Source organism: Suricata suricatta, chromosome 7, assembly GCF_006229205.1.
Source record: "Suricata suricatta isolate VVHF042 chromosome 7, meerkat_22Aug2017_6uvM2_HiC, whole genome shotgun sequence".
Taxonomy (NCBI): Eukaryota; Metazoa; Chordata; class Mammalia; order Carnivora; family Herpestidae; genus Suricata; species Suricata suricatta.
This window is the reverse complement of record NC_043706.1, coordinates 117,997,350-118,017,073: the sequence shown is the minus strand read 5'-3', so window position 1 is coordinate 118,017,073 and position 19,724 is coordinate 117,997,350. Positions and strand designations below refer to the sequence as shown.

General features: G+C 42.7%; 1 protein-coding gene across 2 annotated transcripts in view; it reads left to right on the top strand.

Moving 5' to 3' along the window:
- Positions 1-19,724, top strand: part of MAP7 (microtubule associated protein 7) — a 173,346-nt gene that overhangs the window by 396 nt on the left and 153,226 nt on the right. The gene's annotated exons all lie outside the window — the stretch shown is intronic.

The window sequence follows — 19,724 nt, the reverse complement described above, 5'->3', positions numbered from 1 at the left end:
GCGCGTCGGCCGCCGGGGCCCGCGGTGCCCGAGCGCGGCCGGCCGCAGTTCCGGTCGCCCCTCTTACGCTCCACCTCGACTTTCCCACAACAGGTGGAAACTCGCCAGCGAGCGCGGGCGGGAGGAGGAACTGGAAAAACGCTGGCCGCTCCCCTCCCATCTGCCGACTCGGCTCTAATTCAGTTGAATGGGGAAATCGTATCCCCCAAACTAAACAGCCAGCCGGAAAATCCTCTGCCAGGTGCGACCGACAGGATTATCCGTTTCTGGCCCCCCTCCCGCCTTCCTCGGTCGCGCCGGCTGCCGGGGTCGCGGGCGCCCGTGGCGCAGCGGAGTGCCGGCGCTAGGGTCCCGCGGGGATCGGCGGTCACCCGCGCCCCCAGCCCGTGTGTCCGCAGTTACGACCCGCTCCCGGGCGGACCGAGGTCGCGGGGTGGGGAGGGCACGAGCTGGCTGCAGGAAGGTGCGGCCTGCGTGTGCGCGAGAGTCGGACTCGTAGATTTGTGGACATGAAAGGGCCCCCAGAGTTCATGTTTTTATTTAGTCCATGCACGAACCCAAGGTAGAAGGAACGTGGATCAGGTGGTCACACCGGTCCCCCACCCCCACCCCGACGTCCACATTAACACTCGAGGACAGGGGCTCACATCTCCAAGACAAGGCGCACGTTTCTTCCCCCAACCCCATTTTCCCTCCTTAGTATCTTTTTCTTGAGAAACTGTCTTGCAAATCCCCTCTCCTGGTCTCTTCTATGCCTGGCCGGTAAACTGTTTCTAGCACCTTCCTACCCTTGGGATGCAGGCGATGAGGCAGTTTCTTATTTTAAAAAGAATTAAAATTGCAGGCGTCCTAACTGCAATGCGTTTTCCATACACACATAAAAGGAAACGATTGTTTCCCTAAATGTGAGAACCTAGTGTTCGTCCAAAAAGACCTTAAAAAGAAAAGAAAAAAAACTTTTGATTTACATGGTGTGCTATTTTAATGTGAAAGTTCCAGAAAACCTGCACCAATCTTTGGAAGTGTATCTGCTCTGTCAGGAAGAGTTTGGGCACCTAAAGTCTAATGACTTAATCCCTCCAGCCGAGTACCCGAGGTTAAGTCTGACAAGGTGTCTTGACCCTGTTTACGTTGAAATCATGCTACTTCCTGTAGGCTGGTTTATGTTGTGTTAATGTGTTTGAAAGATTGCTCGGTCATTATTTTGATTTGGGCTGGGGAAGGGGTGGCTAAGAGGAGATGTCTTTATAACTGCCTTATCAAACTTGATGGGCTGCGTGCCCGGGGTTGGGCCCCTCCCCAACGGAGGGCAGCGGAAGGGCAGCGTCCTCATTATAATATAAATGGTTTCGGGCCTAATCCCCACAAAGTAACTGCTTTTGGAAAAAAAATTGTTCCAGAAAGTTCACGCATGCCAGTTCGTAGTCAAAAAACAGAACAACAACAACAACAAACCCGTTTTCTAGAATCTGCACATCATCAACTTTTTCAGGTATCAGTGAACTGCAAATTAGCATTTCAGTGCCTGAGCAGGTTAACTGGTTGTGTTTCTAACAATTAATATACAAATCATGTGACTATCAGCAAAATATTTTTTTATAAAGGGGGAACTTAATTGGCTGCCATCTCCTTCATGGGAAAAATAATTCTTTCACACCTTTGCCTAGAGACGTCAGTTTCCAAGGGACACATTTTATATATGGTGTTTTTAATAATTGTACTTCTGAGTTAAATAAAACTTATTTCTGGCCCACATCTTTTTTCTTATTTTTTTAGCCCTAAATTTATATTTTTGGTGTTCAGAAGCATCTATGTGAGTAGATGCCAAAGATTGAAAAAAGGTGAAAATATATATTTTTAAATCTAAGTAGCAGTATTTTGAGTGCACAAGTAAGTATTGCTTGAAGTTTAACAACTAAGTTTTGCATGTATTTAAAACATGTTACCTGCATCAGAACATAGGACTCCAACGTAGTGTTTTATTTTTATGAATGTTATTTCACTTCGTACACATCCAAGTGCCGCAAGTCATTATTTTTTTTTAACAATCACAGGTTTTCAAGAAGTGAGTGGGGAGGAGTTGAGGACTTCTATCTTTTATTACCATCAAGGGGTGAAAATTGCCACTTGAGGTGGGAGCATTTGTTGAGGGATTCATTCTTTGTATTCACTCATTCATTCATTCATTCAGATTGGGGTATTATGAGGTAAAGTACATTCTTAAATGTCTTCGTTTTTGTATACGTGTGCAAAAAATTTGGTGTAATTTTAAGACAATTTTTTTTTAGTATGGTTGACAGCAATGTGTTACATCAGTGTCAAGTGTACAACAGTGATTCATCATCTCTATGTGTTATGTTATACTCGTCAGTGTAGATGCCGTCTGTCACTGTGCGACACTATTCCAATATCATTGATTATATGTCCTATGCTGTGTCTTTTATATCTGTGATTTTTTCCACTCCATGACTGGAAGCCTGTATGTCCCACTGCCCTTCACCCATTTCGCCTATGCCTCCTTCCTCTGTGGCAAACACCAGTTTATTCTCTGTATTTATAGGTCTGATTCTACTTTTTGTTTGTTTGTTCATTTGTTTTGTTTTTTAGATTTCACGGATGAGTGAAATTATGTGATATTTGTCTTTCTAGGTCCTAGGACAATTTAGATTAGAATTTCAGGGGATTATAAACAGAGACCTGCAATGTACTCCTGAGTATGTCGATATATGTGTGTGACTCGAAGAAGGGTTGGAAACTGGTGGGGTACCACCTATAAAATGAAACATTGAAGGATATTGAAAGGTACTATAGTAACCCAACATTTAAAAACCATATTCCTCTCAGCATATATTTATCTTGTACTTAATAGTAGTCAAGTCACATTTCTTGTGGTAAAACTTTTCATTTTTCTTGAGGATGGACAGTTCTTTCAACATAGTTTCCAATATTCAACTTTTTGAATATTTTTCAGTTCTCAAGATCTGAAAAAATAATGGAGGTTGGAAGGAAGTTTTGGATTTCACCACTAGAGGACATCAAGTCCTTTTACAGGCCATTATTTTGAGTAGTCCCGTAGATGGATATTCACAAAACTGCCTCTGTCCGAGCTTACGGGTTCAATGTTTTTATGCTCATGCTTGGGAGCTGTGGAAAGTGAACTCACACAGCTCCTTTCCCAACGTGGCAACTTCTTTTTAAAAAGTCTACCGAATTCAGATCAAATTTGAAGCTGCATCTGACTAATTCATGAGAAAACACTTCCACATACGAGAAATAAGTTAATACCTATAATCTGAAAATTCCGTTGGTTATCTTTTGGGGGAAATGAATTAGAACCCGGAATTGGGCTTTTCTCGCCTCAGCAGGCTATCTGGTGAAAGAATACAGGCTTTATTTGTGACCTTGGTCACAACCTTTGCTGCATTAAGGTGATCTTTATGGTTTCACTTGGCTCAAAGGGTCTACAGATAGCTGCAAATTAGCATTGTAAGTTAGGGGCTCAGACGACCAATTTGGTATTAAACTTGTCCCCTCTGAAAGTCAAGTGCTGAAGTTCATGATGGTTCATTCAAGTGGCTAGATAACTTTTTCCCCCATTTTACTGTGACTAGCTCTTACTTTACATCTTGCTAAGGAGGGAAGCGTTAGACCAGGCAGCTATGCTCAGGAACATAAATTTTTTTATATCATTATTCAGGCACGAGTGTGAAACACTGATATACATTGGCATGTTCTCTAAAAAAATTTTTTTTCTAACAACTTTGCTTTCTGGTGCATGAAAAGTAATCATTTGAAAGGGATAATTTATTAAAATTCAAGTCTCATTGATTTAAAAATGGAAAATATTGAGACTTAGAATAAATTGACCAAGAAATATGTACCTTGCATATATTAATCATTATGGTGGCTGGAAGGTTGACAAAGACGCTCCTTGGACTTAGCAAGGGAAACAGCTCAAAAATAATTGCAGGTCATGAAGACTTCAGTGAGGGAAGAACCGCTGGCTGTGGTCATCAGGGAGGACATAAACATTAAAAACATGGGTAAATGATTATAAAGTTGGATGGGAAGGAAGAGAGGAAAAGCTACAAAATGTGGAAAAGAGCAAAACTTGGGTCATATTGACTCATGTGAGCCTCGAGATGAAAAAATTCTAGAAGGTCAGTTAGGAATGATGGTCCATGGAGGCCAGATTGTGGAGTGGTTAAAGGCCAAGCTAAGAGGCTGGTATATTATTCTGTGGACAGAGGCGAACCATTAATGATTCTTGAGAGTAAGAGATCCTGATTAAAGCATGCTTAATTCTTTACTCATGAATTTGCAAGCTTGATCGCAAAGTCCAGCAGAAGAGCTCAGCTGTGTCTTTAATGAATGCATAGTTCGTCTGTCTACGAAAGTCATTCTCTTCAGTTGACTTTCGCTGCTTTGAGAATGGTAACACGGGGTAGTGAGAGCATGTGGGGAACATCCGTGGAGCCAGTCAGATCAGCCAGACCTTTGAAGACCAGTGAAATCTGGACATCTGCCAGCTGTTTCCCTTCTTGAAGTAGGCATGTAGACTCGAGGATGGATTTAATAAGGGAGAGCCCAGCGACATACAGACCAACTCGGAGGTTCCTACAGAAATTGAGGCAGGCTGTTGAAAGTGGGAAGGGAACGGATTAATTCAAGATTCTACAGAGGCATATGTCCAAGGATGCAAGTAAAAAGGTGGCATTTAAGATTATACTTCAGGTTTGAGTGTGGCCCATTGGCTTAAGGGTGGCATGGAAGTATCCATGAGGAGGACCTGGTTTTAGCGGGAGAAATAGAACAGTTTCCGTTTGGAACACGGCATAAGAGAGACATGTAGGTAGAAGTGTCTAATGGGCAACAGGCAGTATGGGATGAAGGACACAGAGGCTGGAACTCTGGGACGCAGTCTCTAGGGCCTATTGATTGATGCTGGGAAGGAAGGAGAGCCTGGAAACAACCTGCAAAGGGAGGGGGGAGAACATTCAAAGTGTAGGAGGGGGAGAGCCAACAAAGAACACAGGCAGGGAAGCCAAAAACATAGTAAAAGCATAATCGAGCAAAGCACACCTGCCAAGGGAGAAGGACAAAGAGGTCGAGGATTCAAAGAAAGAAAAGCCGTTACTGTGGTTACCGGGTAGTCACTGAACCCCTCACTGACCCCCTTGGAGAGGAATTTCAAGAGTAGGGGATGAATCAGATTCTCCGTGATTAAATAGATGGGCAGTTGGAACTGATTTTGGAGGCTGTCAAATTTGATGATGAAAGGAAAAAATGACAAATCTTGAAAAGGCAGAGGGCTTTTTCTCTCTTTTTAAAAATTATTTTGGGGCGCCTGGGTGGCTCAGTCGGTTAAGCCTCTGACTTCAGCTCAGGTCAGATCTCACATTCGTGGGTTCGAGCCCCGCGTCAGGCTCTGTTTGGACAACTAGCTCAGAGCCTGGAGCCTGCTTCTGGTTCTGTGTCTCCTTCTTTCTCCGCCCCTCCCCCTCTCATGCTTTGTCTCTCTCTGTATCAAAAACAAATAAAACATTTAAAAAAATTATTTCACATATCCAAAATTTACTGATATTTTGGGTGTACAATCCATTGAGTTTTGCCAAATGTATAGTCATGTAACCACCACTGTACTCCTGGTCTAGAGGAGTGCTCTCATCCCAGAGAATTCCCTCGTGTTGCCCCTTTAAGTCAGGCCCTCCTCCGACCCTCAACCCCTGGCAGCCGCTGATCTGTTCACCATGTGTCTAGTTTTGCCTTTTCCAGAATGTCATCAAGGTGAAATCATATACCATGTAACCTTTTGAGTCTGAATTTTTTCACTTAGCATAATGCATATGAGATTGTTGTATGTATCGATAGTTATTTGTTGATGGGTAGTTCGCTGTCCTAAGGGACTGCCACAGGTGGTTAATCTACCCCCCTGTAGAGGAACACTGGGTCATTTCCAGGTTTGGGCGATCATAAATAATGCCGCCGTGATGCTTACCCACAGGCTTTTCTCAGTTTTCTAAGGGAGAGACTTCAGACTGGGTTTGTCAACCCATGTGAGACTGCATGTTTATAAGAACCTGCCGAACCGTTTTCCAGGGTGGCCCCGCGGGTTTGCGTTCCTACGGGCAATGTCTGAGTTCTAGTTGCTCGGCACCCTTGTCAGCACTTGATATTGTTAAGTTTGTTTTTAATGTTCAGCCATTGCACCAGGTTCCTTGAATAAAGCAGTACCATTGCCTTCAAATAAAATAGTGCCCTTCTGGATGCTAAATGATGCTCACCGGAATCAGAACACCTGTGGAGGTAATGTTGCTCCCAGAGCCCAGGTGTAATGCAGAGCTTTTATTTGGCTTTAACATTGCAGTCTTTATTCTTCAGTGGTAATGATGTCCCGCGGAGTCTGCATGCTGGAGGTGATTATGAACAGCATTCCACAGCAGGTCCCACGCCAGGCCAAGCTCTTTCCCCCTTCCTGCCTGTCTTCCAATCCTTTGAGAAATGGCTTTCCAGAATTTGGAGAGAATGTTGTTTCCGCAACAAAGCTCGAAATACTAGTGCTGTAACTCATTTTCTGGTCTTGGTTATTCCTTGTTGGCAGAATTTATGTTGTCAGGTTTACTACTTCGGTATCAGCTCTCAGTCCCCGAAGCGTGCCTACAGTGTTTTGTAAAGACCTTGACAATCTGTCATTGGAAGCTTAATCACTGAGCATGATCTAAGGTTCCGTGTGCTGAACACATATGCTATTTAGGCTTATTCTTTATATAAAATCCAGCTTTAAAGTTTGTCTAGCTGTTTAGCAGGGCAGTGTCTTTTGTGTGTGTGTGTCTCTCTTTTTTAAATCCAGTATAGTTAAGATACTGTTCTGTTAGTTTCAGGTGTACAGTATAGTGGTTCAGTAGTTCTGCACATTACTCAGGCTCATCGAGACAAGTTTTTAATCCCCGTCACCTATTTCACCCACCCCTCCACCCCAGCCCCTCTGGTAATACCATTTGTCTATAGTTAAGTCTTTTTTTTGTTTGTTTGTCTTTTTTTTCCTTCGTTCCTTTCTTAAATTCCGCATGAGTGAAATCAGATGACATTTGTCTTTCCCTGACTTATTTTGCTTAGCTGGCTTATAATACTCTTTAGATCATCCCTGCTGTTGGCCTTTTGCCTCTTTAATATCTGTTTTCATAATGCTCTGAATTATAGTTTACATACTTAAATGGCATCGGGTGGGATTCTCTATTCATTAAATACTGGTCTCCCTAGCATCTTGGAGAAATAGCCAGTTAAGAAAGAATCTATTAAGATTTTCTTGGGTGCCGCTTTAAATTTTGATTTGAAGATTAATATATATTTTGACGGCAAGAAGTCACTGAATCCGGCAGTTCCGCATCCTTGAAGCTCCTACACAAGTGGCCGTGAAAGAAAGAAGTGTGGGGAAAGCCAAGGACAGCCGACACGCCAGACCAAACATTGCGATGGATGTAGGAATGCAAAACCAACCGCGCAGAAAGGAAGTGAGAGATGCACTTGGCACAGGTGACTTTGCAAGCATTGTCAGTAAAATTAGGTATATTTAAATGGTAGACTATTGATATTTGGTATCTTAACATTTCTTCTGTGACTTTTCTTTTTTTTAATACTGTGTAAGATTTTTGGAGTTGGCTTTCTGGTAAAAGGACCCATCCTTTACTCTGGGATAACCTTCCAGATACAAATGTTGTATCCCTGATACTACGGTGACAGTAGGAAATAGCTATATTCCCGAATAAGTTTAAATTCCAAGGTGGAACTCCAGAAAAGACCCCTTCTTCCAGTGTCTCCACTTTCTGACACAAGGCCTGCTTGGGTGGCAGTAACTTGTGTAATAGCAGGCTGTAGCTAACACGCGTGGCAGCTGGTCAAGGTTTTAATCCAGGCTTTGGGTCCTCAGAAGCCCTGACCTAACACACCTGGCAGGACCTAGTGCCCTGCTTCCTGCCTTCCGACTGCGCTCTTTTCCTACAGCGCTGATGATCTATATTAGGATAATGGCCCCCTTATCCGTAGTGCTGGTCAGTTCGCTTAAGTATAGGCGATGCTTTGGGCATAGGGTTATGTTACCGAAGTGATTATTGAGCCCCTGTGCTGCAGCATCATTGGTTCTCAGTCTTGACAGTGAGTTGAAGTCACCCAGGGACCTTTTACGGCTCCCTGTGCCCCGCCTCAGGCACTTGTCTGAGACTCTAGGGGTGGGAGCCAGGGGGCAGTGCGTTCCAAACCTTCCCCAGTGGCTCCAGGATGCATTCAAGGCTGAGGACTAGTTTAGATCTATTCCTACTTAATGCTCTTCCATTTGACCACAGTAGATTTCATTTGGAGGTGTCAAGTGTGCCTTGCTTATCACCTGGAAAACCATAACAGCCATAGCCCTCAACCTAGTGAATTTATTTCGTTTGTCTCTTGTTTTGCTCCGGTAGTTTAGTGAAGGAAATGTAGATGTGAATATGAGTAGGACACTTGAATAGTAAAATACTGTGCACACGCATGTATGTACTTAGGGACTTTTAGGTCTGAATGTGCAGTTGGACAGAAGGTGAGTTAGGTAATGAATTTTTTTTTCCTACTTCTGCCACCTTCTTCCTCCTTCTCCTTAAAACAAGAAAGGTTAATTTCAGGTAGATAAAGGTTTTTTTCTTTAATAGTGAATTATATACTTTTCCCAGAGATTTTCAGAGTGAAAATCTGATCATCATCATCTTGGCTCTGGAAACCACTCTTGTTTCTGGGGTCTGCGTGTAAATACTTGATACAAGAATGCCCTTCTCCTTGATATTCTTGCCTTGCATCCTACGGCACAACCTTTGCTAATACCTTTTGGGCTTAGCTCTCTCTATTCACTTCACCTCTCATTATTCTCTTCATCAGATGTTACTTGATGGAAGGCTAAGTCTGGTAACCTCTGCTCTTTTCATGTTGTACTTTTTCTTAACAATAGTACTCAGACTTACTTTTTTTAAATGTTTTTATTTTATTTTTGAGAGAGAGTGCAGACAGGGGAGGGAGACACAGAATCGGAAGCAGGCTCCAGGCTCTGAGCTGTGAGCACAGAGCCCAACGCTGGGCTCGAACTCACTAACCGCGAGATTGGGACCTGAGGTGAAGTCGCTTAACCGACTGAGCCACCCAGGCACCTACGCACTTCGGTTTTGAGCGTCATGTCACATCATCATCTCTGGCTCTGCGTGTCAGAACCTCCAGAGGCGTGTCTGAGCGGAATTTGCGTGTGTGTTGCAGGTTTTATGGTGCCATCAGCTGTGGTTTAGAGCTTTTTCGGTGACGGCTTACCTTTGACAGAATGGATTTTTTTTTTCTTTTTCTCCATGTAGATGGTGCCTGCATAGCTGTAAAAACCCGGGGCCACAATGAAGAGGGCAGTGGGGGATACTGAATAAGACTGATCTCTAACGAAAGGAGTATCTTTGATCTGCCCTTTGCCCCTTCAGGATTATACTGAAGCTAAACTTTTGTGAAGCCATGTGATCCTGCACCCAACGCTGACTACCCAGTTTAGCGTTAATGTAAACGATGACTTTGTGCTAAGACTTGGGCCCAGCTGTCTGGGTACCGTTCTCAGCTCTGTCACTGCTTGAGGGATTTGGAGCAAGTCATTTGACCGTGCTTTTCCTTGATTTCTTCCTTTTAAAACCGGGACACTGGTAATGCCTTCACAGGGCTCTGGCGAGGATTCGATGAGTTGATACATGTAAAGAACTCATAACAGTGCCTGACACAGCATGAAGTGTTGTTGTAATTATTGTGGTCACGGTTGTTAAGGATTGGAATTGCATCGCCATGAAAATATGGACTTACCCTGGCATGCGAAATTCTTCCCCAAAGCCAATTTTTGTTTACAATGATAAAGTCTCAATGAGAGAATCCAAACATAATGCTGATTCAGACCTAACTGCGGCTGTGTGGTCACGTGGCCATCGGCCGGGCTCAGGTACGGAGTAAACCTCAACCCGGCACCTTGGATGGTGCTTTTCACCCGTCAGAATGTTGCACAAAAAATGTTGCAGCAGGAGGTTGCTGCACACAGACCTGTCAGAGGCTAAGATGAAGCTGTGATTGAGTTAAAACCCATGCCAGCCTCTCTTGACTTTTTTTCATTTCTTTGGTAATTCAGAAGTGTTTCTTATTACTGCATCAGAGTTCTAAAGTTTAGGTTCTTTCCTAAAACACTTGCCACAGAATTCTTGCACTTTAAATCATAAAGATGGACTTGTTCCACAAAGATGGACTTCCCGGACTTATTTTGACTTGAAACAAATCACTCTCACTCCATTAACTATGTTCCCCTCCAAGGAAAATCTAGGAAGCATGTACAACCAGCCTTCCATAAGGCTTTCATGAGAAGTGCGTAGTTTGGGTTTCTTCAACCAAAGTACTTACACAGGGGATGGGTGACATAGGTGAAGAGGATTAAGAGGCCCAAATTTGCAGTTACAAAGTAAAGTCATGGAGATGCAAAGCCCAGCATAGAGAATGTAGTTACTAGTCACTTTGTACGGTAGCTGCAGTTGTCAACATTGTATATAGGTCACGTTACTATGTCACATACCTGAAACTCATGTAAAATTGTATGTCAGCTATACTTTAACACTTCTTTAATTCAAAAAGTGTATATGTTAAAATAGAAAAAAAATCAGTAAGCTGTTTTGTTTTGTTTTGTTGAGAGCCAGAGAGAGCATGCTCACAGGACAGGGAGGGAGGAAGAATCCTAAGCAGGCTCCAGGCTCAGCCCAGAGCCCAGTGCTCTGACCCCAGCTAAGACCATAACCTGAGCTGAAATCGAGAGTCAAGCACTTACTGACTGAGCCACCCAGGCGCCCCAAACGGTTTTTCTTATTAAGTTTCTTATGCGTTAAATTCTAGAAAAGACTTTAAGTTGCAGAGGCTTATTTATGGTGTCTATACAGGAAGTTAGGACCAGCATATGTAAGACAGACCTTTCTCCCTAAGAAAATATCTTGTTCAGCTTGTAATTTCAGTTTTTATCTTTTTAAAAATTTAAGTTAGTAAATCTTTAAATGTCACTTCCTCAGATGGGTCCTGGGTTTAGATGTTCTGAGTAATGCCTTTAAATTTTATATATGATACAGTAGACAGTGTGGTAATTGACTAAACCAACATGCTTTAAACCACTCTTAAAATATTGAGGTTTATTTATATTTGATATTTATATAAATATATAAAATATCAAACGACATAAAAATAAAATGGCAATTTGACAACACACACACAAAACACTCTCCTGTCCCCTTTAATTGTAATCTCAACCATATATATATATATATATATATAATGTAAATATATATAAATATAAACCATTTATTTATATCATTTTCAGTAAAATGTTTTTATAATACTTAAATGCTTATTTTTGAGAGAGAGAGAGAGAGCATCACACAAGCAGGGAAGGGACAGGGAGAGGGAGATACAGAATGTGAAGCCAGCTCCAGGCTTTGAGCTGTCAGCACAGAGCCCAATGTGGGGCTGGAGCCCACATATAGTCGGATCATGAGCCAAAGTCGGATGCTTAACTGATTGAGCTACCCAGGAGCCCCAGTAAAAATAAAATTATTAAAAATAAAGAAATAAGCATCATTAAGATATGCCCAGAACTTTCTTTTGCAATAGTGACTTCCTACTTCCTACCATCCCTGTGAGGATATCTTTGTTACATATATAAAATGGCATATCCAGGGGCACCTGGGTGGCTCAGTTGTTTAAGCATCCTGACTTCAGCTCAGGTCATGATCTCACAGTTTGTGAGTTCAAGCCCGTCGTCGGGCTCTGTGCTAACAGCTCGGAGCCTGGAGCCTGCTTTGGATTCTGTGTCTCCCTCTCTCTCTGCCCCTTCCCCACTTGTGCTCTGACTCTCTGTCTCTCAAAATTAAGTAAAAACATTAAAAAAAATTCTTCGAAAAAAGGTCTATCTATATGCTTTGTAAAGTGGCATTGCATTAAGTCCCAGGTAGAGTATCAGCAACTAAAATACAAGGAGAAGAAATGGCTCCACAGTAAAAAGCATTAAAATAGAGAAATGGAGGTGCAGTGATTTTTAGTCTGAAGACCTCTGAGACGGCAGATGGCTTTGAAGAGGACCCCGTCATGATCCTGTAACCCAGCGAACCTCACAGGGAGGAACGCTCGCTCGGCATCTTAGATCCAGTCCTGGGTGGTCCAGCTGTGCCTAAGAACTACACTCACGACAGAGGGGGCGTCTTCAAGGAGGTTTTGGGGGCGAGGAGTACAGGATGTCAGATGGAAGAAGATTTTGCTAAATCCTGTGACTGGGAGCCCAGACACAGGTGAGCCATTCTGCACCAGCTGGGAGGTGCACAAAGATGCCTCTTTTGCTTTCCAGTGCGTACATTATCTAGTAGAGGCGTTCCTATTTGGAAACCTGTTCATGGAACAACGTGCAGAATTGCAGTTATTTTTAAAACAAACAGCTTTTGGTTCTGTGACCATCTTCGTCCCTTTGTTTGTAAACTGCAGGAACCAGGTCTTTTTCCAGTGAGCTGGATAAAGCGTGGCTCTGGGAAGTAAAGGGACATGGCTGGTCCCTTCCTCGGTGCCAGTGTGGAGACAGGGGCCAGGTAATAGCGTCTCCACTGAAAAATTGAGAGAGTGGAGAGACTTTAATTATGATTGTGATTGTTTCTCTCTACAACGTTGTGTGTCTCTTTTTTTTAATACATCCATGATTTTAGTGCCTTTCACAGTGAAAATGTAGCCACTTTGCCTGATGATAAAAGACACAGTGGTACATTGTGGTGTTTAGGAAGTTTGCCAAAAGGTTCCTTTTGTCATTATAATCCTCCCTCAGTTGTCTATTAAAATTCACAAGAATTTTAAGGCAAGGGTTTAGAATAGAGATAGGAAAGGTAAAGTAAAGAAAGGGGTTGTGGCCTTGAGGTTTGGGGCACCCTAAGTGTGTTTCTGGGATGTTATTTTCTTTCTGTGTAGTGTGCACTAAAATCTCAGTGGCCTGAGGTCACACAAGACTAAAAGGGGATGGTATTTCTTAAAAAAATGTACTGAATTGCTAGTAGTATCTATTTCTTGGAAATTAATGCTTCCTATCATTTTTTAAAGCAATTACTGATGCATTAGGAATCTGTGTGTGTAGCCATTGTAAATTCAAAAAGCTTCTAGGCTTGCCATTTAATCATAAATATACTTGTCTCTTATCTGTATAATTTAGCTGAAGGCTTTCAGTGTTCCTGGTTGCTTGCTGACAATTACACTGGATACGGGAATCCTTCTCAGTGTGGACCCCAGCTGAATGAAATGACCAAACCTCAAACTTCCCCACCACGGTTATATAATTTGCCTTTCTGTTAGGCACTTCCTTCCTCTAGGTTGATTTCAGAGCTGTGCTGGAGAGTTGTATATAATTTTCTCCTTTGTCAGAGTTGGTTCCTTTTAACCAGTAAGTGTAAAGTTTAGTACCTCAAGCCTTCATAAACACTTTACCTTCTCATGAGAAACATGTATTATCCAACACCATCCCCATCCACGTAGTTCTATATATTAGTTTTCTTCCAATTGAGACAGTGGGGTCACTTCGTGACAATAGGGAAGGATTTTTTTAAATCTACATATCTATACTTTGCAAACCATTTAAGGTTGAGGCAACCAGTTATAATGATAAAAATGATTTACTTGATAATGCTTTGAAGCTGACCTTTATTGGATTCTCAGTGAGCGATCATTAGTGAGAGGTAAGAGGATTTCATAGGTCTACTCTGAGATTTCCTGACCCCGATTGTATGAATATTATCTTAACAGAGCATTGCAATACTGGAAAAATGACTTGAGTAAATCGTGTCCAGCCTATTCAGTGAAAATTGTGATCATTGACACGCAGACCTTTGACTTTTGAATGGCATGCTTTCATTTACAGCATGTTGATTTCAGTGTGGGAATGGAGTGTCTTAATCTCTCTGGGGTCACTGACCATGATGGTTAATTTAATCTGTCAATTTAGCTAGGCTACAGTGCAGTGATTTGGTCAAACACCAGTCTAAATATTGCTAGGAAGGTAGTTTGTACATTTGATTAACATTTGCCGTCAGTTGACTTTAAGGAGATTACCCTTGATAATCTAGGGGGCCTAATCTAATCCATTGAAAGCTTTTGGAACAAAAACTGTGTTTTCCAGAGAAGGAATTCTGCCTTAGGGCTAGAACGTGGAAATCCTGCCTGAGTTTCTGGCCTGCTGGCCCGCCTTACACATCTTGGACTTGCCAGCCTCCACAATTGCAGATGCCATTATTTCTTTTTTCTTTTTCTTTTTTTTTTTTAAGAGGCATCAGTTGCTTTCTTTTTTCAAATTTTTAAAAATGTTTTATTTATTTTTTTTTGAGAGAGAGAGAAACAGTGCTAGCAGGGGAGGGACAGAGAGAGAGGGAGAGACAGAATCCAAAGACAGGCTCCAGGCTCTGAGCTGGCTATAAGCACAGAGCCCGATGTGGAGCTCGAACCCATGAGATCATGTGAGATCATGACCTGAGCTGAAGTCGGACGCTCAACTGACTGAGCCACCCAGGCACCCCTATTATTTCTTAAAATAAGTCTTAAAAAAAATAGTTTTCTTTATATGGCTTATATCTTCTCCAGAGAAGTAGCAGTATTTAGTCAGGTAGTATTTTCGGTTCTGTTTCTCTGGAAAACACTGACTGGACACATCGACCCTCAGAAAGAAAGTCAGAGTTTCCCACCCCCCTCTCCCCGAGAATTAGGTAAAGCATTTAAATTACTTCTTAAGAGAAACTTTTGAATTAACTTTTAAGATAAAAACTGGATATTAAACCTCTTAAAAAATCTTAATTGATATCAGTTTTAATTTAGGGCATTTTAGGAGAAAGAATTAGAAAAAGTAGCAAAGCCACAAAAGACGGGATCGGGGGAAAGCATCAGTAAGTGTCGAAATGAAAGTTGAACACCTTGCCCTTGATGGGTCCAGTGCTTCACTGGCCTGAAGACTTAGGACTGTCACTCCCCTTAAATATGCCTGTAAAGTAATAAACTGCATTGGCTTATTATTCTTTAATAATGCTCTTCACTCCCAAACCTTTAGATCTCCTCTCTCAAGTTACAGAGCCACAGTGATCCGTCCACAGTGAATCGTGTCATTGAGGGAACACTCGTATATCTTCATTTTTATCCCCATCTTCCCTGGAGTTTTCCACACAGATTTCCATTAAATTTCTGGTAGGCGAGAATGAGGGGAAGTCTGCAGGCTGCAGGTGCAGAAATTACTAGCGTGCTCCTGTCATAACCAGAAGACTGAGTGAAGCTTCCGCCTTTTGCATGTTTCTTTAGTGTTAAGTCGAAAACCTCTGGGGGGCATCAGTGGAATGAGTAAATCAATACAACTGTAGAGCCACCAACCAAGAAAAAAAGAAAGACAGAAACCATGTGAAGTGTTAAGTAAGCGCAGGTGGACTGTGACAGCAGGGGGAAGGGCTGAGTCTCCGGCTGGCTTTTTATTTCTGCCAGCGTGTTTTCCCCTGGGAAACATAGAACTCGAGTTTCCGTTTTCATCAGGTCTTGGGAGTCAGTTGTGAGATCAGAAGAGACTCTAGAGACCTAAAAATCCAGCCTGGGCACCGGGTACTGATTCAGCACCCTAATCCCGGCGAGTCTTCTGTCTTCAGTGATGGAAGGCACAACTTGCTACATTCCGGTAACTTCCAATCACAGATCCTACTTCTGTCTTCCAGAACTACACCAACAGTAGAAATCCTTCCATATGTTAAGCTTTAATTCAGCTGTTTTATTTCTCCAGATCTCGCCTTATTTTCTCCAGAGGAAATGTACCATCTTTCCAACGATTCTCCTGTGTTATGGCCTAGAATCTTATAGTCCTGGGTTGCTCTCTTCTGAGTGTGTTCTGATTTATGATCTTGAAATATCTAATTCAGACAATGTGATCCGAGGACCAGAAAGTAGAGAAGGTTCTCGCATGCCGGACACCTGCTGGTACCGCCTGTGGTACTGTGAGGACTTCCCATGTGTAGTGAGCTTGCTGCCCAAGAGCCCTCCTTCTTTGCAGCTGCGGACGCTTGGTGGGGATTTCATTCTGTACCTGTGCACTCAGACTTAGTGAACGAGATGTTCGTATTTATTGCTACTAAATCTTTTTAGCTATAGCCCATTCTTTTGAGCTTTTGATAAATTTGGACCTAATTCTAGCTTTCTCTCTGCTTTATCTACAGATACAAAGCCCTCATTCTCATCTAAATCTTTAATAAAAACACCAACCACCTTTCCTTCCCATTGCCCACTTGTCCACATTCTTCTGGACTTTTGCAGGAACTTGGTATTCATGCCCATCCCCCTGAAATAAATCTTCCACATCGCTAGAGTGTGACTGTTTAAAAAACAAATGTTGAGTGGGTTTTCATTTTCCCCTTTGCCTTCTGTCCTCACAGTCCCCCTGTGAGACACTTTCTTCCACCTGGACAAAGTCCTTATGGGACTGGTTTTTCTTAACATCTCACTCCCCCTCCCTTCTGACCTGTCCTCCACCAGACTGGCCAGGCTGGATCTCACATTTCATCAGTGAACATGCCTGAATGGCTCCGCTTGCCTCCTTGTGGGGGGAGAACCTTATATGATTTACCCGCTGCCTCCCCTCTGATGCCATCCCCCAGAACACCGCACCTTGCACCTTTGGTGGGTTTTTTTTCATAATATTTTATTGTCAAATTGATTTCCATACAACACCCAGTGCTCTTCCTCACAAGTGCCCTCCTCCATCACCACCACCTCTTTCCCCCCTCCCCCTTCAACCCTCAGTTCGTTTTCAGTATTCAAGAGTCTCTCAAGTTTTGCATCCCTCTCTCTCCCCAACTCTCTTTCCCTCTTCCCCTCCCCCTGGTCCTCCATTAGGTTTCTCCTGGTCTCCTGTTAGACCTATGAGTGCAAACATATGTTCTGTCCTTCTCTGCCTGGCTTATTTCGCTTGGCATGACACCCTCGAGGTCCATCCACTTTCCTACAAATGGCCATGGGTTTTTACAACTCCTAAAGCAAGACACAGAAGCACAGTTTCTTGGTTTTCTTCTCTTTCTAATGGTGTGATTCAAAAAAAGAAAACTAAACTCATAACTGCTCACAGACCAGTGATAGATTAGGTAAGTTTGAGAAACACAGCCCTGGCTGTCTGATTCTTCTGTTGAACCCAGCCATGGACTTCTTTTGCCTCATTCTGAATCTGTAAAATTGGATTTGTAACCTCATAAGGGTGTCACTATTAGAGGAGAGGAGGTGTGCCCGGCTTAACTTTTGTCAAGGAATTGAGATGTTCATACAGCGTACATTAAGTTTTATCAGTGGGACTAATGAACCGGAGGCCCAAGGGCATTCTAATCTGTGTTTATTGGGTTAAAGTTCAACATGGCATTTTATAATATTGACAACTTAGCTACTGATACCTAATGTTCCGGAAAGAGTTTTAAAGAAAGCTTAGTATCCACACCTTACATTCAGGTAAGTGAATCCTCAGGGTTTAAATGTCCGACAATGGGAGTCTGCCGGCACCACGAAGTGTCCACCACATGGTGAAGATTTATAGAAGTGTCATAAAAGGCATGGCAGGCACCCGGTACTTCTTGGCTGTTGGCACATCACTACTAGAGTAGTATTTACTGTTTCTCTTACTGTTAGTGAAAGGTGGTAAAATAAAGATCCAAGCGAACCTACCTTTTTTATTTTCCTTTCAAAGGGTCGGTCTCGTCTTTGTGCAGTATTTCTTTGTCCAACAGCTACTTGTAATGCAGCAAGATGGCAGAATGTTAGGCCTTATTGCCAAAGAAGCCAGGAGGAAGTGTCCTAGGCCCGGAGACTGTAAGGAAGCCCTCTAACTTCAAGACTGGGGATGGTAGAGAATCAGCTGGGACCTTTCTTTCCAGGGGTTGATTCCACAGTCAACCTGTGCTGGCTGTGTATTTTCAAACTATATGAAGGTTTTCTTTCTTTCTTTTTTTAATATTGCATTAAAATGTGGATTTCTAAAACTACTAGATGTAAGTTGCAGCTTACTTTGGGGGAGTATGCATTAAGTATTTGAAAGATTCTGAAATCTAGTAGTTTTGAGGAATTAATCCTCTCCTCTTAATGTAAAAATGTGAAAAGGCATTTTGGCACTTGTGGGTCCCACTGAAAAGTAACTGGCTTATATGTATACAGAACTGTAATTTACCAGAGCTGGCCATTCAGTCCAGCAGTAGCAATTTTCTATTTTCAGCTACAGTCCTTGATTAGTACAACTCAGGCTCTTAGGTTTTGTAAAGCTCTGTAGGCTTTTGGAAGGGAAAAATCTAGGTATACCTCTCCCTGGATAAGCACATTTCTCTATGCAAGAGGATATTTTTGGATCCATTCATGGGCTATATGCTATTTTCCAATCTTATGGACATAAAATAAAAGCTTAGGAAGGGTAAATGTGAACAGAAACCTGAAGTGTATGTGTGTACACATGTGCCTACATGTGTTTAGTCTCCTATAACATGGAGACAGGCAGGTCCAAGTTGTGAAATGACCTCCCATACGGATCACTTAGTTTGCCTCTGTTTCATGTTCACCTACCTCATGTTAGAGGTAGGCCAGGAGCTCCAGGCAGCCAGGGTAGAGGGACAAACAGACGTAAATTCATTGTTTACTAAGGGAATAGCATCCGGGGGTGGGAATTGGTGGGAATAGCAATCCCTCAAGGATCTATTGGCCTATTTAATTCATAGCGGATGAGTGGTATCATTTTCACGTATGATTGTGACTATATTTTATGATTATACTGCAAACATTTTTCTCTTGTAAGGCCAGCCTAGTTATAAAATCTACCCTTTCTTACCAGGCAGCGTCTCATTTCTTCCTACTTTGTAGAAAGTCTCCATTAATACATCATTTGTCATTTTAACAAATTTAATAGTTGCAAAACCTAACTGACTCTTGGAAGTCTACATACCCCAGTTCCCACGGGGACCGAATGAAGATGGTCTACCTGCAGGTGACATTCAAGGACACATGCACCACATCAAATTGGAAACACCTGTTCGTGCTGGGGAAGTGGGCAGGAATTCACAGTAGGATCCCTTTTACTTTCGGGTCTGGCCATCTCCCTTACCACATCTGCCTTTGGGGTCCAGAAAGGAAAGGGAGAAGATTGCAGCCCCGTGCCTGTCTAGGGGCTAAGTGCCAGTATTCCTGAAAAACCTGTATCCATTGAAGACTGGGTTTGAGCATTTAGGAAATTAATCTCAAATGTATTTAGGCCTTAAATGTGAACTTCATGGATAGGAAAAAAAATCCTCTATTATGATTATTTGATCTTGGGCTCTTTGCTTCCCTGTGACTGGTCACAGCTGTGACCCGGACATAGCTAGTGGGTGTTGCGGCCGGGATTTACAAGGCAGCAGGACAAAAGCATCTTAGCTTCAGAGCAGATGGGCCATGAGTTAATCCTGGCTCAGGGACCGAACTAGCTGTGTGACTGTAACATCTCTGAGCCTCAGTTTCCTGATCTGCCGGGTGATGCCCTGCTCTCAGTGCTGTTGTGACTAACAAAGTAACCTATCTGACAGAGCTGGAGATGTTCTGGATAATGGGACTCTTCCACTTGATCTCACCCTGCCTCCTGGGTTGTAGGATGTTGACATTTGGCCTCCTTTGAT